The sequence below is a fragment of the Chamaea fasciata genome, unplaced genomic scaffold (assembly GCF_029207755.1).
Source record: "Chamaea fasciata isolate MVZ Bird 193981 ecotype frontalis unplaced genomic scaffold, bChaFas1.0.hap1 SCAF_3, whole genome shotgun sequence".
Lineage (NCBI taxonomy): Eukaryota > Metazoa > Chordata > Aves > Passeriformes > Sylviidae > Chamaea > Chamaea fasciata.
In genome coordinates this window covers 109352817-109380269 of record NW_027094088.1, presented here as the reverse complement: position 1 = coordinate 109380269, position 27453 = coordinate 109352817, and positions in this window count along the sequence as shown.

Sequence of the window (27453 nt, the reverse complement as noted above, 5' to 3'; positions counted from 1 at the left end):
TCTTTGCCCAGAGCTATTTAAATGATGCCAATTCCATTTTTAAAGCCCTTAAAAATGTTTTGATTAACTTCCCTCAGTCTTCAGAAAACACACTGATATCTACTGTGCCTATACTTGAGCTCTGAGCTCCCAGGAAGATGATCCTTCCCAGGTATTTCTGCACAGTTCAGAATCAAGGTGAGATTTCAAAGGGATTTTATTTCACTGCAGAGATTCCTATGGTTTAGAGAACACACACCTGTATACTAGAATTCAAATTGGTATCCAGTACCTAGCTTGGTATCTAGTGCTTGTCTCCACTGATTCATATGATCATGGAAAAACAGAATCATTTAGGATGGAAAAGACCTCCAAGGTCATCAAGTCCAGACTTTTACTGAACACTGCTGTGCCAACCAGAGCAGAGCACAAACTGCCATGTCCAGTCATTTCTTAACCATTTTTTGGGATGGTGACTCCACCACTTTCTTGGGAAACCCATTTGAATGGACTAATTATTAACAACTCTTCCTCTGAAGAAACTCTTTCTGATGTCCAGCCTGACCCTTCCCTGGTACAACCTGAGGTTACATCTTCTTGTCCTGTCCCTTGCTCCCTGGGACCAGAGCCTGACCCCACCTGGCTGTCCCCTCCTGTCAGGGAGTTGTGCAGAGCCAGAAGGTTCCCCCTGAGCCTCCTCTTCTCCAGGCTGAGCCCCCCCAGCTCCCTCAGCTGCTCCTCCTCAGACTTGTGCCCCAGATCTTCCCAGCTCCGTTCCCTTCTCTGGACATGCTCCAGGCCCTCAATGTCCTTCCTGAACTGAGGGACCCAGAACTGGACACAGCCCTTGAGGTCCTCGCCAGTGCCAGCATAGGGGACAATCACTGTCCTGGCCCTGCTGCCACACTGTTCCTGGTACAGCCTAGATGTCACTGGACACCTTGGCCATCTGGACACATCACTCATGTTCAGCTGCTGCTGACCAACACCCCCAGGTCCTTTTCCACTGGGCACTTTCCAGCCACTCTTCCCCATCCTGTAGCACTGCAGGCAGTGGTTGTGGCCAGAGTGCAGGACACAGCCTCTCTGAACTTCATCCTGCTGGTCTCAGCCCATTCCTTCAGCCTGTTCAGGTCAACATATCAATAATACAGGTTATACAATTACAGAATAACAGAATTGGTCGGGTTTGGAGGGACCACAGGCAGTCACCCAGTCCAATATCCCTGCTCAGGTAGGGTCATCCTAAAGCATATGTTTTATAATAATACTTTACAAATATATTATACTAGATTAATTATATTATATTTATAAAAAATAGACTGCTTAACAGGAAGCCTGGGTTTGGCTAAGCACAGATCCATTCCCTTCACATCAACATGACTTGACAGATTGTGAACGCTTATTTCAATGCCTTGTTTAGGGTTCAGAACCTTAACTGGCAGCATTCAGTTTTGAAATCTGACCACAGCCTGCTCAGTACTTCCATTTCATCACCTATAAAATGGAGGATACCATTTCCCTACAGGTGTTTTATAAGGCTTAACTCATTCATGCGTGCAAAGTGTTGAGATACTTGAATGAGTAACTCTGCACCAGAACAATGTCTTGTTTTGTGAATACAACCTCCAAAACTTTTCACACCCTCTTAGGCCTTCCAATACTTCCTGCTTCCCACCAGGCTAGGACAACTCCTTTCAGGACACTTATGTGCCCTATCCTGGCTGTGGAAACAGCAGGTGGTGAAAGGAGCAAAAATGAATAGAGGTGGGAGGAAAAGTTATCCAAATATAGTGGAACCTCAGAAAAAGCATCAGCCAAGGATGGAGTGAGATTTAAAAGTCATTTTCTTTTTCTTTTCTTTCTTTTTTTTTCTTTCTGTTTTTTTTTCTTTTTCTCTTCTAGAAAGCTGGTTATCAATCCCCATCCACAGCAGTGGCATCTCGTTCCCCGTGACCACATCATTTTACACAGGAAGAATCAGAGGACTGTCACCACATTTCTGAGAGTGGGGCAAGAGGGCCTGCAGAGCTGCTGAGATGATTTTGTGCCTCTGCTCCCTCCTGGAGGCTCCAGGGGATGGAAAGGGGAGGTAATGGCTGAGGCCCTCCTGCCTAGACTCTCTCTGGCTGTTTTAAAGCTCTGTTTGCTGGTGGAGGGTTAAACCAGCAAAAAGGCAGATGGGGAATTTGAAAGGCACAAATGTGGTTTCAATCTGGTTCATCCTTTCTGCTCGTCTTGCACCAAGCGCTTCTGGTGCAAGCAGCATCCCTCTAACTCCTCCCTGTGCCCAAAATCTTCTGATCCTTCTCCCCACTCAGACAATGTAGGAGCAAGTCCTGGAGCAGGAGACAGTGAGTGAATATAAGTACTTTCCCTCACCCCCCTTCCCAGCCCTGACATAATAACAAACAGCTCTCCAAAAAGCACTTAAATTTACGAACAGTTTATAAATTCACAGACGTTGATTTATAGACGTTGGCTTGACCCAGTATTAGACACTTTGGTTTCTTTTCTGTTTTCAAAGTGCTGCTGTTATGGCTTGGGTTCTGAGCGCCGTCACACACCAGGAGTGGCCTCCGGGGCCTCCCCGCGGGCTCCGCTTCCCCTCAGGGCCGGGCTGGAGCTGGGGCTGGAGCTGGGGCTGGAGCTGGGGCTGGAGCTGGGGCTGGGCTCCCACCCTGCCAGGGGTGTCTCTTCCCCTGCTCAGCTCGGCAGGATGGCTCCCAGCTGCTTAGCAGCAGTGATGACAGCCTTTCTAGGCAGCGCCATTTCGGCTTTCCCGTCGGCAGGAATGGTGGCTGCGACACGGGGTGTGAGGAGGAGCCCGCGCCTCCGTGTGTGGTATTCCCGGCCTACGAGCCCCCACTAGGAGCATAGAATTAACCACTGAAAAAGACCAAAACACACACTTCCCCCTCTTTAAAAAAACAAAACAAAAAAAAGTCCGAACAAAACCCCTCCATACCCTGCCTGGAGTCACTGTTAATTGGCTAAAAGAAATAAAAGTGAGCAAAGTTTTACTCCAGGAATGTTAAAAATTCCACCCTGAAAAATTGCAGGGCTGGTGTGTCCAGATTTCTCCTCCTATGGCCACCCAGCATGAACAGGAAGCCCCATGTGCAGACCATGCCACCAGGTGAGATGAGGGTGAGGGATAACCGCCTTCCACCCTGTGGAATTTCACAGTCATGTCTGGCTTGGAAACCCAAAATTTGTGGTAACATACGGAACTGAAGGCTTTGATGGGAGCTATGAGGGCCTGGCTGGGGGATTGCAACATGTTAAAAGGCAAGAGAGACCAATTCCTCCCCACCCCCTCTACACACACACACACGAACACACAAATAAAAGATATGATATCCATCAGTGCCTGCCATTTCTACTTTCTGCCTCTGGGCAGGTCACACAAGTTCCTCCAGCTGTGACAAAAAGAAGTGATGGTTCATCCTGCATCCTGATCTCAGAGCTACTGATAGTGGAGAGAGTTGCCTTTCTTTATTGGAGAAAAAGAGGGCAATTTTTAATTACCTGAAAGGAGGCTGTAGCAATGTGGGGATTGGTCTCTTCTTCTGGATAACAAGTGGTAGGACAGGAGGAAACAGCCTCAAGTTGTGCCAGGAGAGGTTTAAATTAGATATAGAAAAAAATTCTTTACTGAAGGGGTGGTCAGGCATTGGAACATTGCCCAGGGAAGTGATGGAACCACCATCCCTGGAAGTGTTCAATAAATGAATGGATGTGGTGCTTAGGGACATGGTTTAGTGGTGGCCTTGGCAGTGTTGGGGTGTTTGCCATTTTGCCTCACTCCTTACAGTACCTCAAGTTGCTCACCTTGATAAACATCCCCTCATTCACTCCCTGACAGACACTTTGCCACCAGAAAGAAAATCTGGTGGAATCACCTGGAGTGCTGTGTCATTTCAAACCTTTATCTTGGAGTATGGAGCCCATTTTGCTTTTATTTTTTTTCCCTCATACTGATCTTTTTAAAAAGGCTTCACTAATAATAGTTATTATTAGCTTTTGGAAGCCTAGGGTTTGCCATAAAAATAGATTTTTACTGTAAAAATGAAATTAAAATTATGGAACGAGTCTACATTTTTCTTTGAAAAATCCACACATTTTTTAAAAATTGAAAGAAAACCAGAACTCTTTTTTGTTTTGGTTTTAATGAAATAAGACCAGCTGTCACCAGGACTTCCATATCTCAGGGACATTCTTTTCCTTGAGAAATGAACAAACAAAAAAAAATGTACTGGGGAAACTGAACATTTAAGAACATGTTGAATTGACCCTGTACAGGCATGGGTTGTTTGCAGGCAGTTTTGCCTCTGAGTAGCCCTTTTCCATTGCTAATCCAGCCCCAGCCATGCTTTGAGGATGTCTGTCACTCTGCTGAGGTTTTATAACCAGTGGCCAACCAGAGATGCACCATGTACCCACGTTAAAAGTGCATTTTAACTTGTGATTTAATACAGGGTCTGAATTCCAGGCCACAGTTTCCTCAAGAGTCAACAAGCTTGAAACCTTCACTTTCACTTCACTTTGCCAACCCGTATTTACATCAAATATCATCCAACCCACCTCAGGAACAGGATCTGTGGCCAAGACAATGGACTGGCTTCCAAGAGACTGGAAGGTTAAACCTAAAAGCACCAGCTTCCTCAGGTTAAATTTCAGTCCTGCTTGAGCCCTGGGGAAACCACGCCTTGGGAAGACCTGTCCCACCTTCACATTTTTTCAGTGTGGGGAAGGATTCAGGAGAGCGGTATCTAGTTGTCCCAGAAGACCCATCTGACCCACAGCAAAGAGAGGCAGACACCACCAGGCAGGGGCAGAGGGACTCACCCCAAAGCTTATTCAGGTGCCGTGCACCCGTGTGCCTTCCAGAAGGATGGGGGGGGGGGGGGGGAGAAAAAAATACATCCTTGTGAAAAAGTACACATAAAATAAATTGCAGCAGCCCCCATCCCTAATTGAAATAACTCAGCTCTTCTTTTCGTGTGTGCCTGTGTTTAAAGAGAAACCTGAAAGGCACAAGTTCATATTATGGACTAATAGCCTGGAAAATTTCAGTTTAAAAAACAAAGCTGGCTTTGAGTTACACAGGAGAGGCCTGAAAAAAAGCATCTGAAACCACTAACTTCTATTTTTTCCTGCACTTTTTACAACATAATGTGGGTGAATGGATTTTATTTTATTTTATTTTATTTTATTTTATTTTACTTTATTTTATTTTATTTTATTTTATTTTATTTTATTTTAAAAACTTGGTTTAAAAAAATAACCAACACAAAAATCCTCTCTCTGGCCTTCATGTGCCAAGTTTCAGCCCAGGGCAAATTTTTTACAGCTGAATTATACACCCTGAAAAATAAGGGGCTTATAATGACAACATTGAGGGTCCCCTAACTATAGTGGTATGAATGGGGAGGGAGGTATAATAAGAATGGTCCATAGTGTGTAGCAGCAGCAATAAGTGAAGGAGCCCTTACTCAGCATGAGGAATTCTATATATCTTGGAAGGCTTTCATGAACCTAAACATTATTGCTAAGAAAGGAATAAACAGTTTGAACTGCTGTTGCCATTCATCCAGCGCTCACACACTGAGGAATACACAGAGTTGTTCTCTCAAAGCTGGAGTGAAATATTCCAGACATAATTCTTTCTTACTCCAGGGCTGGAGAGGATTTTGAGCTGCTTGAAGGGAAGTTGGAGAAATACTCTTGCTCTGGGAGAATTTTAATTTTTTTTTTATAGCAATGATGATAATTGACTGTGTGCCTACACGACACAAAGGATCATTATTAACCGGGGCTGGTATCTGTAAGTGAAGGAAAACCAAAAGAAGGTGAACAAAATCACTTTTGTTTGCTTTGGGTCATTCCATCTTGAACATGGACCAAAACTGATGGCCCAGAAAACATACAGAAATTTTTAAAATTTGGACATTTTTAAGACTGCTACTTCCAAAATCAAATCAGCCATCAAGGTGGAGGCAGAAGTGGGCTTTATGCAGAGAAGGGAAACATGGTGTCTAAGCCAACACAGCCTGGGCATCTCCTTGCAGAAGGAGGTCAAATGTCAGGATTTCCACACAGGGCAAATCCCTTCTCTGCACTGCCATTTTCCCTTCTGCCCTCTAATTACATCAGGTCAATCAAAGCATTGAGCTTCTTTCATTCATCTTTCATTTTAATTTCTGCTCATCTATGTATGAACAGACACACAGAGTCTCACTTATAAACAGCTGTACCTACACATCTCTCTATATTAAGCATCTCCCCCCTGTATTTTTATTTTCTGTTCCTTCACATTTTCTATATCAAGAATCATGTCAATATTCATAGCAGAATTTTGCCATTTTCTGAAAGGAAAATTCATCCGAATATTTTTCAACCTGCTCAGTGACTCCAGTTTTATTTAACAAAAGGAGATGACTTTTAACACATGATTCTCATCTCAAAGTGGGCATGTAGAAAAGTTTTCTTAAAACTATATTTAGAGTATTACTGAATTCCCAAGAGTCTATGCATTGCTAGCTCAACTCCACGGGTCTACTTTGGAATGACCTAACATGAAATAAGAAAATTAAATAAGAAAAATCCCAAAATTGCTGCTGCCTTTCCCCTCTCCTTCATTAAAAACTACAATTATCAGCAACTACTGGCAATCTAGATTTCACCACATTTTCATACCAATATGATACAATTTCAGAGTTGTTGTCAGACTGTGATGGAGATTAAACTTGTGCCTCTTAGCACAGAAATTATGATTATACCATGCTTCTTTTTGTATTACTTAATGAACTTTTTTTTTTTTTTAATTTACTTTTGCTGGAAATCAAGTCCATGAGCATAAATTGAACTTGCAAATAGGCATTTGAACAGAGAAAGTAGTTCATAGTCTTAAATTCACACTACTCAAGTAAACCCAGTCTTTAATCTCTGGAACCCATCTTGGACAAATGTTTCTGGAGTAAGTGTCAAGTTTCTGGCAGTAAATTTGGAATAATAAACAAAAACCTCAGGTGAAGAAACTTTCTAAGTCTCAAAACTGTATGAGTTACAAAGTTAATGTTATTAAGAAGAATTCCTGAGCATGATATTTTTTCCATACCTGTGAAAGAACTAAAGTTTAATGAGTTTGCAAAAAGTTTGGACATGGAAAAAAGTAAAAATTACACTTAGGTATGATCCTGACGGTTTGGACATGTAAATTAGCAAAAACTGCATATGTGAATAATCCTAAATGTAATTTCCTTGAAAGAGCAGTGAATGAGTAGCCAGGCATTTAATTCTTAATTTTGAGAATTTCCTCCCAAAATTTGCCCTAAACTAGGAGAGAGATTTAACAAGATTCTGGAAAGCTAAAAACCAACATATCTTTCTTGAAAGTTTTGGGAGTTACTTTTTACCTTGTATCTCCCCACAAGGCTGTTAAAAGAAAATAGGACTGAAAGGAAAAAAAAGTCTTTCAATGCATTATCAAAGTCATTTCCTCTGTATTTCATATAAGCAATCCCTTCTTTTTCATAGATCAACAGGGAGAGGTATACATTTGACATAATAGTCCACTGTAGAGTTATTTGGGTATAAATTATTTTGTATTTATATCTGTGTAGTAACCAGAAGATTGGTGGATATTAAATTTTTCTATAAAGATGGAAAGGCTGAAAGCTTGTAAAATTATGCTGTATTGCTGCTCTTCAAAATAGTGGCAAATTTTAGTAGCAGATATTTGGGGTTGAAATTTGTATATTTAATAAAAAATATAGGGATTTCCCTTCTAAATGAAGTGGAGCATGATATATGTGCATTGACAATATGTTCCAGGTTATATTTAACCAAAAAAAATTTTCAAAGCTTTTCAGTGAGGCAAAAATATTTTTCCTGAATGTCTGAAAAATCTTGGAAAGACATTTTGGAGAGGAAGGAAATGTTGTGAATTGAAATGCTGAAAAATGTTTGGAAAGATCTTATGAACACTACCCTGTCCATGTAAAGTCAGATGTCTTTGTGGGGGCTCAAGTGGAATCTTACACCAGCCACAGGGACAGTCTAAGGGCAAAGGCTGCCCAAAACCTCTCACAGCTTTCTCTGTCTGACTATAGAAAGTCGCTGCAGGAATAATTTTTTAAAGCCCAGGTCAAGCTGTTTATCTTCCCCAGACTTCCATGAGTGATGGGTACAGTCTAACCAGATTCCAAAATGACATCCAGCAGACCAAAGTCAGCTTTTGTCTATCCACAGAAACAGGATGGAAGAGGGAAGTTAAATATACATAATTATGTTCGCAATGAAAAATCATTTTGCTAAAAATTGTCCATCAGGCCTTTGTGTCCCAAACCCTCTTGTTAGGGTTGTCCCCCTTGCCTTGCTCTGCACATGGTGCTGAGTATCCAATCCCAAAAAATCAGGTCTTCTTCACAAGCTGAAACTTTTCACAGTCTTGGCCTCATTTTGTAGTAGTGCGTGCCCACAGTAGCTCACAGGAGCTACTCAATTTTGTTCAGCTCCTTTTCTTTACACAGGGACTTTGACTGGTCTCCTTCCTCTCCTTCACAAGAAAAGTGATTTTCCTAACGACACAGGCTAGACAGATGACAGATTGTCAGGACACAGCACATGTTTTCTTTAAGTGAGATTTTTATTTGTTATTTTAAGGTTATTTCCAGATCCCTGACACTTATTCCAAAAACTCAGGTAACCAAAACGGAGCTCAGAAACTGAAGTTATTCTTAGACTAATCAGCCACTGATCTAAATCCACAGCACTAATCTCATAATTTGGCACCACAGAGTTTAACCAGTCACATCTGGACAAGGTATTCCGAGCTAACAGCCATATTTAGGCCTCAGTGTTTTCAACTTGTTTACCCTGGAAAGTAAAACACTCAGGCTGTTTTATTCTGGGTGCAATGAGACCTGTTTGGGTGGAGAGAGGGCAGTAGTGACCCTCAATGAGATAGGGTTAGAATCATAGATGCCCTTGGAACACACAGTTCTGTATTGTTTGGTAGCTCCATATTATTTGGTAGCACCATATTATTTTGTAGGATTTTGTAGACTACACTTGTCTCTTAAAGCCTATTGCACCCTTTAACGAGGTGTCAAAATAGACTGATATCCAACAGCCTTTGCTGGGTTCTCATGTTCAGCAGATCTGTGCATGGCATTGTCGCCAGCAGGGTCCCACAGCAGAAGAAATGAAGCTCCTTCCTTTTGATTGAACCCACTGAAGACCCTGAAAGAAACCCCCTTCTACCACCCGCTCCATCCTTTCAGCACACAATCCTGAGAGAAAACATGATTACTATGATTGTTGCCATTACAGTAGAGCTAGAGGGCTGTGCCAAGCCCAGGTCCCAGTCGTGTCAGTGCTGTGCAAACAAACACGGGGGGCATTCATGCTCCAGGCAGCAAGAGACAAAGGCAATATTATAACCGTGCCCATGAACTGAGGCACACGGAGATTATCCAACTTGCCCAAGGTCATGCAGGAAGTAAGTGGCAGAGCTGGAAATTGAACCCAGATTTCTTGAATTGCAGGCCAGGATTTTAACCACAAGGCCATCTTTCGTCTCTCTCTCTCTCTTTCTTTCCCTGCCCCTCCCCAATCTTTTCCATTTTAGCACACTTTTGAAAAAAAATTGCTTTTAAAACTCCATTCGGCAATACTTTAGGTATGCTGTGGCCTCCACAACCGTATTTAGCACAATTATAGGCTAAAAGGAACTCTTGCAAATTATGTGCAAATAGATACGTCTTTATGTAAATCCAAGTTCTTGGAACAGAAATCCACTGCCAGAAAAATACAAAGGTTCAAGACAGGAAGGAATTAAGCTCCAAATTTTTTCCTCTTCCAAGGCTGGTAACTGAAGTACAGCACTCTCCAGCTAAAGAATGGAGGGCACAGACTGGATGCCCAGGGAGCAGTCACACCAGCTCTAAAATACCTGTGGTTTCACCTACAGAAATGTGAAGGCAACAGACACTTGGCCACTGTTTTAGAGGATTCTGCCATGTGTATGATTTTTTATATACATGTACATCTTCTAAACCAGTTACTGCACAACTTGTGCAAGAGCACTGATAGCCAGGCCACTTCCTAACAGTGCACAGCCCCATAGCAGACAGGGGAGCTGAGCATGGGAGGGTCGTTTGATCCAAACTATGCATCACGAGCAGTCTGTGGCTTGTGAAAACTTCAGGAGCTATTAGGTATCCACTACATATGCCAGGGACTGCACCTGGGTCTCAATGCCCAAACCTCTTTCCAGGCAGTGTTAGATTTACCAGCTAGAAAGGAAAATTCTCCAAGACTATATTTAAGTTTAATGTCTTCTGCTCAAAATCCTTAAGATTGGTCCACATGCTGGCCAATGTCAGTGTATGAGAATTACTTCGTGAATTTGTCTAAACAGAGCTGGATTTGGTTGGGGTAGCACCAGGAGCAATGGGGGAAGAGGGAAACCATGAGGTTAAACAAGGAATTTTGTAGGTAGAAGACAAAGAAGAGCCAATAGCTCATCCCCTGCCCAGGACACTTCCTGACAGACTTGAATACGTATCTGGTTTTCCGGAAAATGTCAAAGAACTAAAGGAACAAGGGATCAATCTGGTTGAGAGCTGGGAGGCAATTGCATTCCAGGACCACTTTTTGGGGACAGCACTGGGGGGAGTGCAGGATCAGTGGATCTACTCAATTAGCAGCTTCCCTGCTTATACCAGTTCAAATGAGCATCACAGCCTGTGTTTCTCAAGGAAGAATCACCTGGCACTCTCTGCATGATGCACATGGCAGCTGCAAATGGGACCAAATATGAGTCAGCAGTGCCGTGGCAGCCAGGAGGGACATCCATGTCCTGGGTTGCATCAGGCACAGCATTCCCAGCTGGACAAGAGAGGGGATTGTCCTGCTCTGCTCTGGGATGGGGAAGACTCACCTCGAGTACTGGGGGCAGTTTTGGTCACTGCAATATAAAAAAGATATTATATTTTTGGAGAGCATCCAAAGGAAGGCGACAGAGATGGTGAAGAGCCTTGAGGAAAAGCTGTGTGAGGAGCAGCTGAGGGTCCTTGGTCTGTTCAGCCTGGAGAAGAGGAGACTGAGGGGAGACCTCGTGGCAATTACAACTTCTTTGTGAGGGGAAGAGGAGGAGCAGGCACTGATCTCCTCTCTCTGGTGACCAGTGACAGGACCTGAGGCAATGGTTTGAAGTTGTGTCAGTGGAGGTTTAGGTTGGATATTAGAAAAAGGTTCTTTATTCAGAGGGTGGGTGGGCACTTGAACAGGCTCCCCAGGGAATGATCACCAAGCCTGACAGAGTTCAGTGAGTATTTGGACAATGCTCTAGGGCACAGGGTGTGACTCTTGAGGATGATGCTGAACAGGGCCAGGAGTTGGATCCTTGTGGGTCCATTCCAGCTCAGCATATTCTATGATTCTGTGATTCTCTTCATAATGAGGATCACTCAGGAATGGCACTGGTGGCTTTAGAAGAGCAATCCAGCCCTGTAATATGGTAACCTTTGGCAGTACTTGGACACAGGCAAAGGCTGTGGAGTTTAATTTCAGACTGATCCAGCAGCAGGCAGGAGTACCAGCAGTGCTGGCTCAGCACTTCCACCAGGACTGGTGCAAGTCGCTCTAACTCATTCCTTCTGGGCTCTTTTTTAAAGTGCCAGCTGGGACTGTGCTGCTAAGCTGTCCCCTGAACAACAGCACTGTTAATAATAATAACAATATTCAGGTCTTACATTGCATTTTTCACCTTTAGATCTTGAAGTGATTTACTATGGAAGGCTTTGGAGGGCTTTAAGAACAGATTATACAGACATCTGTCAGGAATAAACCAGATTTCCTGACCCTGCCACAAAGCAGCGGAATATTTCAATGCTCTTTCGAACCCAGAATTTCTATGATTTCCCCTATTTTGTATAGAGGAGGACATTAACTCATGCAGCAACAAGGTGACCTCTGTGGACAACACAGATGCTGCTTTGAAGCTCCCATGGCAGCCCAAGATACCATAAATGCTAAAAGAAAGGAATTAAAGCTCTCCCCATCCAAACACCGTGCCCAGCAATTGTGGGTGGTCTCTGTGGAAATGCACCGGTATACCTCAGATTGGGCAATTATAAAAAGATAACATTTCCAATGGTAGGAAACCAGATGTTGTGTGGGAGCCTTGAAGAAGGCTTTTGCCGATGGCAAAAGTAGGATTCATCCTTCAGCATGGGGATAGACAGCCTCCCATGTCTCTCTTCTGACAAAGGGGAGCTGGACCAAGTAATTGGACTGGACATTTAACTTTTTGGTTGCTGAAGATAGATTAGAGACAACAAAACCAGCCTGGGAAGGGGAGCAGGATAGTTTCATGGTTTCTTTGCAGAGAGCTCCCATGAGCACCCAGATATCTCAAGGGGCTCATTCTGAAGTCAGGCTACAATGACTCTGAAACAACACTTTACCTGCATTCTCATAAACATCAGCAAAGGCCAAAACTGCCGTCCCAGAAATTAGTTAGCAGAGGAGTTTAAAAAATGCACCTCAGCAATAGTGGAATGGAGATCATGACAGCAGCCTATGCGTTGCTGGTGATGGTTTTGTTACAGTGACACCTTGATGATCTTTGGCTGCAACTGGAATAAAAGAAGCAGATCTCAGTGTGCTCCAGAAAACTGCACCTTCCAGGTGAGGAGCAGCTGGACTGACCTCAGAGCTGCTGTGAAAGGGCCTCAAAAATTCCCCCAATGTCTAACAGCAAAAAAGTCTTCTTTTTTTTTTTTTTTTTTAAGAGTTAGATCTTAGTGATATTTTCCTGTTGAAGATTTTTTCTTTTTTTTGGGGTGGGGGGGGTTGTTGTGTTTGTTTGTTTGTTTGTTTGTTTTAATTTTTTTTTCCAACAAAGAACACTTTTGCTTAACTGCAACAAAACTTGACTCTGGTTTATCTAGTGTGTAAAGTTGTGACATGGCTACTGAGCATTCTTAGGAGCAAGAGATCCAAGCACGCTGAAGGTGCAAACCTGCCCTGTGGACATTTTGCAGAGCAGTACATATTTAGTGGCCCTCAGGGGACAGGGATTTCTTTGTAAACATCAGTCTAAGAAGAAAAATCAGCAAGTGCCAACAAAAAGAGGAGCATTCTCAAGCCAAGCACAACCTCATGTTCTTTTGCGAGGGACACAGAAAAGTGACGAGAAACGAGAACATTCTGAACTGTAGGAATAAACTCCTCACTGTCACTGTTCAGTTTAGTCCTCATCTACTTCCATACCTGTATGCACAGACCAGCACCTAAAAGACCCTTGGGAAAGTCAAACAGCAGAACAGATCTTAGCTGAACAGCTGTTCCATTCAGACTTCATGATTTTAAGAACAATTTTATGAGATGGAAATTGTTTTAAATACTTTTTTCAATAATGAAAGTATTTTTAATGACCTTTTAATTTTCATCCAAATTTACTTGGTTTTTGTAAATTTCAAATAAGGAAATATATAAACAATAAACGTCAACCTATTCCATTCTACAGATCATTTTCCTGCTTTTGGGAAATTTTTTTGATAAAAAGCTTTCAGTGCTCGGTAAATAAAGTTGGTGCATTCTTTAAAATCTTTTTTTTTTTTTTTTTCCTGGGGAAAATCTTAATTTGTGACAGAAGCCCGCTTTTTGTCAAAATCAAGATTTGGTGGAAAATTGTGACCCACCTGTGGAAATGAAATCTGCGAACAGCGTGTAATTTAGGAGTCGAATGAAGATAAATTCAATGGACTGGTTTTTAGTTTCTCATGTTTCTGAGCAAGGCAGGGATCCAGGCCCCTCCATTCCAGCATGGCCACAGGGTTGGACTCTTATCAAAGCAGTTGCCTTTGGGGCTCTCACGAGATCAGGTTTTTACTCAGTGAGAGCTCCACATCTTCGAAGGGACCAGGAAGGCCACAGGAACAGCCTCATTTCAGCATCGACCCCAAGGAAAACCAGGAGTGTGGAGGGACTTCAGAGTTTTAAGAAATGGCAAAAAGAGAACCAGTCCTGATTTTCCCCATGGATATAGGAAAAAGACATTCAAGGCATAGTTTAAAGCTTTTTAGCAGTTAAAAAAAAACAAACAACAAGAACAAAAAAAAAAAAAACAACCCTCCAACAAAACTCATGTGAACTTATTCACCCACCACCTTGAATAAAAAAGGACAAACTCTCCCAATTCCATGAAGCTATTCTTGGCCACTGTGAGCTGAAAAGCAGGGAGGGCAGTTTGAAGGGGGCAAATACAATTAATGCTCCCACATTTGCCATATTTCTGGGCCCAGGGGACAAATCAGGAAACTTTATGTCAGCAGGAATGTGAACAAAAAGGCAAAGTGGGTTGCATGTTAGAAAACCGTTTCGCTCCCTTTTTATACTTTTTTTATTTTATTTTTTTGCCCAGCAGTATGATGTGTTAACAATTTTGTTGGTTTAACAGTTCACACTTCCAGCACATTTATCCATTGGCACATGGGGGTTTTATGCATTTAACAGTTTTTTTCATTAAAGTGGGTTCCACTGTGTCTTAAAAATTGTTTTCCTTAGACTGCGTGTTTGTTTTTTTATATGGTGTGACTGAAAAGCAGGCCAAAATTTTGGCCTTGGAAAATGCACACTGCAGAGAGGAGCCCAGCGCGGGCAGCAGGATTAGCGTCCCTCAAAGCCCAGCACAAATTCTTTTAAGAACTGCTGATTGCACTTTGAAGCTTTTCTCCCCTAATTGCTGGAAGATTCTTAATTTGTCCTGATCTTGGGAAAACGAATTGCAGATGTATGTGCTGCAATCAAAACCCTCTCTGCACAGGATCTTTGTGCGTTGGTGTGGAGACGTCCTTCACCCCCTTCCACAGCGCCTTCCAACCACCTGTTTTTTTACAAAAACAGTGCCAGCATTTCAATTTCTTTTTTAATTTTTGAAGGGAGGGCAGGGGCTGGGGGAAGGGAGAGGGTGGCTGTTATTTCTACAGAAGCAGGACTGGTTCTTAGAGGCATAAGAGACACCCAGGTGTTTTCACAGCAAGCCCTATGCAGGGCCTTTTTGGAGCCCAGCTCGATTCCTGTTTGCCAAACTACACTTTCAAGAGGTGTCAGATATCCAGAACCTGTTTCAAATGCCAAGTCAAGCAACTGAGGGAAAAAAAAAAAAAGGCAAGGGGAGGGAGGAGGGAAGAAGGGGGATGTGGAGAAAAAGGAAAGGGGGAAAATGTTCCTCCTCGAAGAAAAAGGTAGTTGTTCCAACTTGGCTGTTTCTCTTTAAAATAATTAGTTAAGCAGTGCATAAAAACAGGTAAGTCTGTTCTGCATTGCTCAAAGCCTTGGCAGGCCCTGTCCTTCCCCACGTTGGAGGAATGCCTGTGAACCACCACTGCACAGGAGAAGGGAGGGGAATTGTATCGCCGTGACCTAAGGCAACCCAGCTTGTAAGGTTAACCATAATTTTTTAAACTAACATGACCTCTGTTAACCCCTCCACTCCAATCTTGGAAAAAAATAATTAAAAAAAAAAAAGGTAAGAGAGAGAAACATGTTTACAAAACCACTAGAAGAGTAAAGGGGGAGCAAGAAACTGGGCGTCTTGTTCCTTTGGTCTCCCCTCCATGCATCCCTCACTTGCTCCTTTGTCCCTGTGTGTCCCCAGCAGTAACTGGTGTTTACTGGGCCATGATGCAGCATGTCTAGGGACTTTGCTTTTCCTAATGAGTCACAGAATCATAAAATTAAACCATTCTGAGAAGCCAAAAAAATTCAGCTCCATGTGTGCATTCAGGGCTTTGCTGGAATGCTCATGTCTGGATGTCTGAGTCACATGGTCCCACGGTAAACGTGATACATCCTCTTTTTAATGACACCATTGGCCTGATTTATTTATTTTATTTCCCTCTACTCATCCCTCTCCCCTCATTCTGCAAAAGAACGCAGGCTATTTCCTCCAGCTGGGGTGCCAGGTAAACCCACCTCAGGCACTCTTAGCCCTTCCCTCTGCTATAGCTGCCTTAATTCAAGCAACCAAAGCCAGTGCTGGCCAGGCTCTGGGCCAGCTGGAGGTGGCGTGGGGCCATGGTCTATGGTGTAGTCAGCTTTTGTGTCAACATTTGGATGCTGAGTTCATCTTAACCAGAATGTGCCAAGCTCAAAGGAATCCAAGTCTGCCACAGAAAATGCATATGCAACATGCAGCCCACACATAGACATTGGCTCAGGGAGAGGACCGACTGATTTCTGGGTCTCAACATTTTTCTCTATGGCTTATTCCTACCTCCATTCACTTCTGGTCAGTCAGAGCCAGATGTGGCATGAGGAAAAGGGTGTAAATACAATATGGAGAATCTTGGCTTCATCTCCCACCAATGCACAAGCTGCAGATCCTGCCTAACTGCTCTTGAGTATTCACCTCCTGTGTGCTCCACGAAACTCTGACTTTCCATGGAAGTGAAGCTAGGCCCCTCTTAAAATATTTTTTCTTTGAAATGCTTCCTTCCCTGCTTAAACAAGCATAAACAAACACTCCTGCTTATGTATTTATAATTATTAAGCATGGAAAATCTACCAGTTAAGTAAAGTTAATGTACAAAGTAAGGGGGAAGAGGCCAAATTCTCAAATGGTATGAACTGGCAGGCGTTCAAGTCTTCATTGGAAAAATAGCCTTGAACTACCATTCATCCAATATGTAGTCCAGCCCTCCATCCTAGAACGAGCTCACTTACAATTAATTGTTTATATAGAAACAGAAAGGCTTGGGTTGGAGGGAACTTTAAAGACCATCTGGTTCCACCCTCCCAGGGTCAAGCACAAATAAGGCTGCTCGGGCCCCATTCAACCTGGCCATGAACACTTCCAGGGATTTCTACTCCTGTTGGGGTGCACCAAACATAGGAAATACCGAATGTACTATGACCAGTCACCAAGAGATGCACAGAGCTCTGCTCTCCCCAAACCCACTTTTTGGAAATAGTAAAAAATGGCTGCTGTCACTGTTTGTTTTGGGTGGTTTTCCTTTGTAAAAGGCCCCTGTCATCCAAGAGAAGACAAACACCTGCTTCCAAGGATGAAAATGAGCACCAAGTTTTGGCATCTACTTTCTGGAAGTAGCTCCATCTACACTAAGTGACAAGGAGATCTGCTTCCTTATGAATTTGAACAAATCCCTCTCGTCTCATAACTACAGTCAGTGACATGAGGGAAGTGCATGTCTGAGAGCCAGCTTCCAACCAAGGAGACAGCTTGGGAGTTGTGCTGGGGGTAGCAATCATCCCAGAGAAAGGTCTGGAGTCTAGATGTGATCTCACCTTTTTGATCTGAGGACCAAGGGAAGGTGGGTTCTAAAAGCCTTGTAGATGTGATCACTGTGCTGCTCCTGTGTGTGCCAAGAGGGTCCCATCCCAGATGTTGAACAGTCTGAAAACAGCTGTGGCTGGACTGGGAGAACATCTTGGTCTTTGTCAAGTCTTGAACTGTGTCCTAGGAACTGTCTGGGTGAGTAAGAGCTGGCCTATGCCCTGCTGGGACTCTTCTAATAATTTTGCAGTATAACCAGTCAAGCCTTAGGACAAGGTCTTAATACAGAAGTAGCACATCAGGCCACAATTTAAATGTCTCAGTAGGTCCCACTGGAGAACTTTGTAAGGCACTTCCAAGGATGGAACTGCAGCCCATTCATCTGTACTTGCATGTCAGCAACTCTTTTCATAGAGCATGTGCTTATGATTTCATGGTTGATTTCTGGACATCAAGAAAACAAAACATTGTAGACTCATTTTCTAAACTAAGTAAAGAGGAAGAGAAACTGCTGACGGCTAAGAACAAACTAGTGTCACACTGAGGACTATAGTTCCTCCAGAAAGGCATCACTGGCACATGTATTTTTCCAAGTCTTCCAATTCCCATCCTTCCTCTAACCTGCATTTTCTATTATAAAGTTGTTTAGAAAATACTGCAATTCTTATTTTTCACAAATATTTAATGTCTCGGAGTTTGAATGAACCTTTGCTGCTTTTACAAATTCACTTCAATTTGAAGAAAAAGAAATCAGTAACTTTTTTCTACCTCCTTCATCTACAATGTTGATTTATGGTGGTCTTCTGCAGTGGACAGTTGACTTCAGCATCTTAATCGATGATGAGCAACAAGACATCTCTGAGATATCTGTGTTAAGAGAGAAAAGAGTTCCTGAGGCTATCTGTCATAGTAAAATAAAAAGCCTTGCTTCTGATACAGTTAATGGAATGAATACATGAGCATCTATCTGAATAAGACTTCCCGGCCTCAAAAAAATGTTCTGATGATGAAGTTTCATCCAGGTTTGAACTGTTTCTCAAGGTTTGGGTTTTGTTGTTTGTTATTTTTTTGGTGTTTTTTTTTTTTTCTTTTTCTTTTTTCTTTCATTATTCCCAGACACTGTTTACATTCTTATTCTATAGTTTGTGGGGTCCATGAGACCTGGTGACTGAAGGAAGGAAAGTGATAGACAAGGGGTTGGGAGACCTGATAACAGAACTCAGTGTCAGGTTCTCATTTCTGGGCCACATTCTCTACCTGACTGTCCCCTGCCATCTAATTTCCTCCCAGATTTCTTCTTAATTCACTGCCTTATTCCTTGACATTGTCTCTTGAGGTTTTCTCAGCCAGAACAGAGAGCAGTACAAGATTCATTTGGTCTTAAAACTATTGCTGTAATGAAAAAGTACTTTTTTTTTTTTTCTCCCTTTCCTGGAACACCTTGAGATTACATCAGAGTCATGAGGGAAATGAAAAAGAATCTGGGTCATCTTTCCTCACTCTCCCTTTTTGTACATTTTTTTTCCTGATGATTTAGGTGAAACATCCAGTATGAACAAGAATATGTTAGGATTTTCATTTTTACTCCTCAGACTCCAAAATGATGAGCAAAAAGCACTGTAATTTGTTCCAGTCCTTGATGTGGACTAGTATGCATATACATATTTTGTGATTTTTTATGTACTAAAAGGATGTAAAATAAAAATCGAGTAACTTTAAAAATACCCTGAACTATTATTCTCTTCAAAATTTTAAGAGATTTTCTGAAACTGCTGAAATTATTTTATTGTTTCAATTTAATTAATTTAAACTTAAATTGACATCCTCTAATCCCTGCTAAACCAGGCCACAGGTATCAGTAAATGGGCAGCTAAAATGATGTCTAATTTGAGGCAGGTTTTACCCTCACTCTCTTCACAGGAACATTGTAAAATATCATAAAACACTTTAATGTTAAATAAATATGTGGGGACCAGTGTGATGGATATCATGGAAGGTTCTACAAGAGTGTGAAGTACTCCCTGACCCTGAAATAAACAGAGCCTGATGTTGAACATCAGAGGAAACCAGTCAGTAGGAGCAGCCAAAGCACCCTGAATAATTCTGGGACAATTGTATCTACTACAGCCCTTTTTTCTCCTCTATAATACCAAGCACAGAGCCTTCCACTGATGCCATCAGAGTTGTCACCCCAGTCACCCTCACCTTTTCTGGTTGTCACTCCTATCTCAAAGCCTGGAGTTTTATCTCACTGTACACCACACAAATTTTCCAGACACCCTTCCAATCTCGTCCTCCATTATGTTGGCAGGATCCTCAACATCAGATTAAGGAGAATTACTGCAAGGCTGCTTCCTTCTGTGCTCTGTATGATACTGGGATGGTGAGTAATTAAAGCATCATAATTACAATCTTTCAGCTACTCCACATGTCACTGAAATGGATCCACATGGGAGGTGAGAAAATCAGGGTCTTCCACTGTATTTCTGAGCTGGATGATGGTCAGTGCAGAGGCCCTTTGGGAAAATCAACTTCCTCAATCCTAATCAGCAGCCCTTAGATGAGATTCTCAGAGACATTTGCCAGATCTGGATGGATTTTCACTAGAACTGCCAAATCCAAACTCTGACTTCAGAGAATCCCACACCTCCCATTCCAAATCTTTGCTCTACAGACCAAGTCTACTGGAGTTCAATAAAAATATTGTCCTTTTTTTTTTTTTAAAGACAGCCTAAAAATATCCTTTTCCCCTCTGACATTAAGAATAAATTTAGCTAAAAATTTGCAAAAGAACTCTGCTTATGAAAAGAAAACAGTACTTCTATATACACAACTGGGGGCAGGTATTGTGTCAGACCATGTTGACCAAATAAATTCCAGTGTCTGATATTTCCATTTAAGTTTGATTCAGTTTGCATTTAGTGATCCAGAAGTGGATTATGATTGGTTATGAACCCAGGGTGTTTCCCTGTGAACACACAGAATTTTCAGTTCTTTCTGGGGTCCCAATAAGGTGCTGTTAAAGAACTGGGGATAGAAAAATTCCCACTGAACTAATTTGGTAGGAGGGGGAAGCAACCCCCATGGAAAACTAATGAAAATCAAGTTCTGATTCATCTGAATGGAACTCCAATTTGTGAAAAATGCAAAGGAAGGACATTGGTTCCCCCACACCACAGGAGAAGCAATCAGCTAAACCAAACAATTTCAGCTCACATGCTGCAGAAGCAAAGAAATAAATCTGCATAGCCACTAATAGGATTCCTCTGAATGAACTTGAGCCCAACAGTAGCATATAGGCAGAAGCCTGCATCCCAAAATAGAAACCTCTTGGAATCCACAGCTCATCTGGACAGGATTAGAGAAACGCTCCCTGAACATTTAGTGAGTGACATGTCAGAAAGGAATTGAACCAATTTACAGCAGTCCTGGAACGTCCCAAACACTGAAGCTCTGAAAACAATGGGATAAGAAGGAATTCTTTGTCCACTGCAGCATAAAGCAACTATTTCAGGCAACAATATCAGTGAAGTTAATGACTGGAACACAATCTTTGGGTGGCTCTGAAGGCACTTTTGAAATCTGTGGCTGGCCCTTGGGTACAATGCTGCAATTGTACTCAACTGAATTTTCTTTTTCACTGGCTTCACAGTTTCAGGGGAGATCAGTCAGATTTGCCTCTGACTTGTTTTTTGGTCACCCTGAAGCAGAACAATGCATAACATGATGACGATGAGGTTTGCTGTGGGGAAATTAGGGTTTTCTTTCAATGGGGTATCTGGAGGGGAAGGGAGAGAGAATTGTCAGTACAGCTGAGTCACTTGAGCCAAAAAGCTCCTGAAAAAGTCACTCAAATATGACAGGACCAAGATTTAAACACTGAGAAAGACCAAAGTAACCCATGCCTGTAAAGTAACATAGAATGTTCCCTTTTTCCAAGGCATAATTCAAGCTCACTACCCGGATCCCAGCTGGCATTCAGGGAAAGTGCTTGGATGAGCTGGACTGCACAGCCTGGTAGAGCAACGCTGTTCTATTAGTGTTACTCTTTCAGAAATTACCCTCTATTTAAGTAGACTGTAAGTGAAAAAGGGACTTTTCTTATGATAAAAGTATTGTTTCATCAAGGTGTTATTTGTCAGCTGCATATTACCATGAAATAGCGAACTTCAACCCCTCTGTCTCCAGGGAAAGACAAGCAGCCCAGATTTGCTTCTGAAGGAAACAGAACTCACAGGAGCCACACTATTGGCACTCATATCATGGGAATGAACAGAGTATAAATGCCTAGAGAGGACAGATGAAAATATCAGGGATGTATTTGATCCCAGGTGGTGTAATAATGTTCCAGATCACATCAAGTGGACAAGCTGGAACCTTAAACCTCCTGCTCTGCGCTACCAGAGAGGCTGCAGCCACACCATCCTGATCCCAATTAATAGTTGTCCAGATTTATCTCTGTCCCTGGTGTTTTTAGATTGCATGTTCTTACCAAGAGCTCTTTGAAACTGATGTTGAACAGAGTTACTCCTGGCTTATGTCAGAGCAGAGAAGATTCAACCCCTAAGAGATTCAACAGCTCTTTTATGCTTATTTTCCTTAGGCTCTGGATGAGGAGCCAATTGCAGTGAGACCAAGAGTGCAGCATGATAAACAGAATATCCAGAGTTTTCACAATGGGGATTAGGAAAACCCAAAGGTTTTTGGAGGGGCTAAAACTCATTTAGTTGGCAAAAAGGGGCAAGGGTTGCCACATGTCCAATACCAAAAAGCTGAAAGTGCAAGGCAGTACTTTGTGTGAGTCTCTAGCTCAAAACTGAACCTGAACACAGGTACCTGCAACTTCAGAAGAAACCTTCCACACTTGGGCTCAGCAGGCTGCAAAATGTCATAACTTATGCCTCGAGAGTTTTCTTCAGACAAAAAAAAAATCCTTCCTTGGGGAAAGAGGGTCACTCAGACACACAGAGTCATTGTGTGTCCCTACTGATAATCTTCACATTGAAGGGTTTTAACCATTTTGATCAAACTTTATAACAAATTATAGGTCTTAGATATATTACATTCTTGCAGTTTAAAAAAAATAAAAATAGGTGGCTAAGTGGAGAAGGAAAGGCCTCTTAATTCTTCCAAGACGAAAAGAATTAATTGTGAGCCCAGTTTTTATTAGATACCTGGGACTCCATGTAGGGGACAGTAGATGCAGAAATGCCAAATGTGGAGAGGCTTCAGCCAGCATTCCTGATGTAGAAGACGTCAGTAAACCTGCATCCCACATCACTGGTTTGTTGTAATGTGGATTCTCTGATGTCTGATGCAGGGTTAGTTTACATGCACCCTCAGTGCCGTTGAGTTTAAAAGCCAACCAACATGAGATACAAACCCTACAGAAATCAGGAGTAACCAGGGCACATGCTTGTGGGTATCTAGTCTTAATGCAAGTATTTACAGAGAAATGATAACTATTGTTCCTAGAAGGTTTTCAGAAATACAAAAAACCCATGGCAGAGAGGAATAACATTTACAAAACAAGCAAGATTATTTTCAGGAATATTATTTCTGTTAAACTCAGTTATGGGATAAGTACCTCAGATGGTCTTACATGTATTGACTCAAACACCCTTAAAATACACACATATGACATTAAAGTCACAATATTTAAAATGGTAATTTTACTGAACAACTGTGAGATGAAGACACAGATAATTTTCTGATGAGCCAGATAAAGTAGGCACAGCAAACACTAAAGATCACTAGAAACACATTGCAGCTTTGAGAAATCACTTCCTCCCTGGCATTAATAGGAGGTCACCAGACATGCATACAGAAGGTGTGATGCATCATTTCTCCCACGGAAGAAAGGAAACCAGCTCAGGGCTGAGTTGTGCATGACTCTATTTGGCAAACAGTTGAAATATTTTGAAACATAATGTTTCTGTGCAGAAATGTCAAGAGATGTGTGTTTATCTTCTTATTCTTTGCAGTCAGCTTAGAACTCAGAGAGGGGAAAATATAACTTTCAGTGGAGAAGATTTGGTAGAGATGACTAGTGCAATGGATTATTTGTTGCAGTTTTGTTCAATGCCCAAAAATTTTCCATGATTAGTGGAAAATCCCTCACTTGTACACTGTTTGGGGATGGTATTCATCTTGTCAAAAACACCTGCTCTGGCGCTGATTTTGAGGGGAGGGATTTTATTTAGCCATTACCAGTGCATTCTTTAGTATCCCAGTCCCAATAGGTCTTCAACTGTCCAGACCCTACATTGCTTAGCTTGCAATATCTGATTTTTTCCAAAAAACATCACTCTGGAGATGGTCTCATCTTGGGACTTTCCATGTATCCTCTGCTCTTAGATTCACATGAACAACTGTTTGCTTTAGGATGAATCATGTCATGTTTTTATGGTTTCTGACACTTACAAATATTTTGCTTCCGCCTGGCGGTGAAGTCAGCCACTTACTATTATTAAATGTCGTGCTGCGTTATTCCCCTTTTTGGGTGATGATCTCAGTGGAGCCCTGACCAAATCCAGCTTCACACTCTCAGATCTCACAGAGATGCTACTGGTGTGTCTCCCATTTGTAACATCCCTGGTTACCAGCTGCGTTGAAGACCTCTGCTAATGGATTGGATTATGTTGGATTTCCTTGTCCTCTCGAGCTGATTCCAAACCTGTGGTTTATGGACTGCCTTTGTGGTTTGCTAAAGGTCAGGCTCTGGATGGCTCTAAATTTTCTTAAGTGGAATTCAAACACCGCAGATGAGTATGTGTTCAAAGTAGTTGTCTTGGGTGGTATGGATTCAGATTTGATACTGGTACTCAGTATTGGTGCCTCTCCTCTTCTTTGGGGCAGTGATCAGATGTGTGTGTCTCAGCCTCTCAGGGCACCATCCATCCACCATTGTTTGTTCAGATCCCAACTGCCTCCAAAATCTCAGGCTCAGGCTAGACCCCAAGTGGCATTTCAAATTGTGCAAGCCCACTCCCACCCCATCGCCATGCTGATGCCATCCCTGCCTTTGGCCTGACTCAGTAAGAGTAATTCTCACTCTCTTTTTGCTGGCTCGCAGGCAGAGGCTGCATCAACCATAACTCAAAATTGTGAACAGATGAGTAGATTACTTACTTGAACTGTACTCAATCATTACATCACCCTTCTACTGAAAATTACAGCACTGGCTCCCCATAAGATTTCGCATCCACTTTTGGGTTTGGCTCCAGAGCTACTGGATTTACTCACTTGCTCCAGCTTACCTAAAAGAGCTGCTTGTGCTTCATAGACATCCTCAGACTCTGAGATCAGTCAGTGCCGATTTATTGATCATTCCAACCCTCTGACTGAAAACTGCTGGCGTTGAAGGCTTGGCTCCTCCAAACGTATTTTGTGGAAATCCCTGCAAACTTCATCCTAGAAGGGGAAGGGAAATAAATCTGAAAAACTGTCCAAACACAAAGAGAAAACATTTTCTTGAAGCTGACAACAGCTTGGCCTCAGCAAGGGGAGAGCTCAGATTTTTTTTTTTCTTTTTCTTTCATGAAACCCTTTCTGTGTAATCTTTGCATTCAGAAATTTTCCTGACTCAGGAGTAGCTGTGGATGCTAGACAGGGTGCAGATAAGAGCAGTGAGGAGCCAGAGGGCTGTGGTACATAAGTCTGCCTGCCCAGCCATGATGGGCAAGTCCCTGGGCTGGCCCCCAAAAGCAGCAACTCCTGGGTTGGGATACTCAGAAGTCCAGGTGCTTCCAGCACAGCCATGAGTTGACACTGGGCAGTTTTAGCAGTGCCCAAAACCCTTTAGGAGGTGCTGACCTTTCCCCACAGCACAGTCAGTGCTGGCTGACTCCACCCGTCCCGCTCTCCATCAGTGGCTTGCTCCCTGTGGGTCACCCTGCAGTCACCAGAGCACTGGCCATGAGACACACCTGCTCTTCTCACCATCATGGTGCTGTTTGGAACTCAAGCCTGACCTATGCTGAGCAATGAGTTCCCTCTCCCTTGATGAAAATCAGCTCAGGACGAGATAAAGGGTGTGTAAACCATGAGTCAGGGCACCAGCGAGGGCTTTCCAGCCCCATCCTCAACATGCAGCCACCCCTGCTGCAATGAGGGGCACTGCTGCCCACTCAATACAGAGTGAAATTATCCATAAATGCTGTGAGCTGAGCCAGCCCAGGGCTCACTGCAGAAGAAAAAATATCCACAAAATGAAAACCAGCATTTATGACCAATTGACACCTCCCTAAACAGGCTCATCTGATGGGTCAAAGTCTGCGTGTTCAGGTGTGGAGGAAGGGATGATGTCCATGAGTCAGGTCAGCTCAGGCCAGTGGGTCAGTCTCTCATCCTGTCAGCCCTTCCTGTCAGAATCACACACCATAAATCCTACTGCCTAAGGGCCTCCGAGAGAGGAGAGGAGAGGAGAGGAGAGGAGAGGAGAGGAGAGGAGAGGAGAGGAGAGGAGAGGAGAGGAGAGGAGAGGAGAGGAGAGGAGAGGAGAGGAGAGGAGAGGAGAGGAGAGGAGAGGAGAGGAGAGGAGAGGAGAGGAGAGGAGAGGAGAGGAGAGGAGAGGAGAGGAGAGGAGAGGAGAGGAGAGGAGAGGAGAGGAGAGGAGAGGAGAGGAGAGGAGAGGAGAGGAGAGGAGAGGAGAGGAGAGGAGAGGAGAGGAGAGGAGAGGAGAGGAGAGGAGAGGAGAGGAGAGGAGAGGAGAGGAGAGGAGAGGAGAGGAGAGGAGAGGAGAGGAGAGGAGAGGAGAGGAGAGGAGAGGAGAGGAGAGGAGAGGAGAGGAGAGGAGAGGAGAGGAGAGGAGAGGAGAGGAGATATGGCTGACAGCTATGGTACACATACCTGAACAAGAGATCTAAGGGGGAGACCTCTGGCAGCAGCTCACAGGCAGGGGATGGGAGTGGCTTCCCAGTCATCACTGAATCATAGAAACAGAGACCCATTATGGTTGTAAAAGTTCTCTAAGATCATTGAGCCCAACCATTAACCCAGCACCATCATGTCCCCAAGATGCACACATTATCCTCTCATCAACCCCTGAGGACAGGGCTTGGCTCCGTCCTCAGCAGCATCAACGGCAGCAGCTTCAGAACCCCAGCCTTTGCCTTGCTTCTTCCCAAGCTGAGTTTCAGGACTTGCCAGCATGGCACAGCTTTGGCGCAAGCCGTGTGTAGGTCCGGACCTAGAGATTGTCTGCTTTATTCGCTCTCCCCTCTTCCAAACTGCCTCATGTGCTTTTGTATTCTCCCTTGAAGCTTTCCACAGTAGGGCTGCAGGGAAGCCTCAGGAATGGCTTCATAAGCACAACATGTCAGACAATAAATGCCAAATGTAATTATCAAACACAACTCCTAGGCACATGCAGGATTGGCAGAGGTGCTTAACTTTAGGGAGGGCCCCCAAACAGGCTCTGGACATGTTTAGCTGCAAGGCCCCAAAGCTGCTTCGCACAATCCTGGCAAAAACTGTGATACTGTCTCGGCTCACTCAGGGAAAGAGAGGTTTCAAGTTAACTGCTTGGGGCTTGCTGTGAGCGTTCATGTGATCCCCAGCCCATCCAGATGTAGCTCCATTCATTCCCACTATACAGATGGCCAGAGCAATCCACTCCCTGTCATGTGTAATGAAGGGCAGGAAGGAGGGAGGATTTTTGACATGTTTAAATATTATCCAAAACAAAGAAATATCTCAAAAGCCAGGGATGCATTTAAATAAAATAAAGCTTCTGGCAAAATCCCATATTTGTTACAGCTCATTCCATTTCATCCTCAGAGCCATTCCTCTGCAAACATGGCAGCTCCAGTAGTTTGGTGTCCAGATGTTCCCTGTCATATAGTCTGCACTGCATCAAGAGGTTTTTTTTTTTCCTGATGTGACTCCTTAAAAACAGTGAACTCTGATTCCAGGACAACCTGAGTACACTTTTACATAATGAGGGGCGTTTGAAAAAACACTGTTGTTGACTTGGCTAGTGAAACACGGCCTTTTTTGTTCTTCTCTTCATCTTTTTTAATTCTCCAACTGGCTGCTAATCCAGCATCATCAACATCTTTTTGCATTTTATTCCTTAAGCCATTCATATTATACACATTCCTGTTTTTAAAATACAGATTTTAAAAGTGATTTGATGTGGCTTGGAATGGTGACATGCT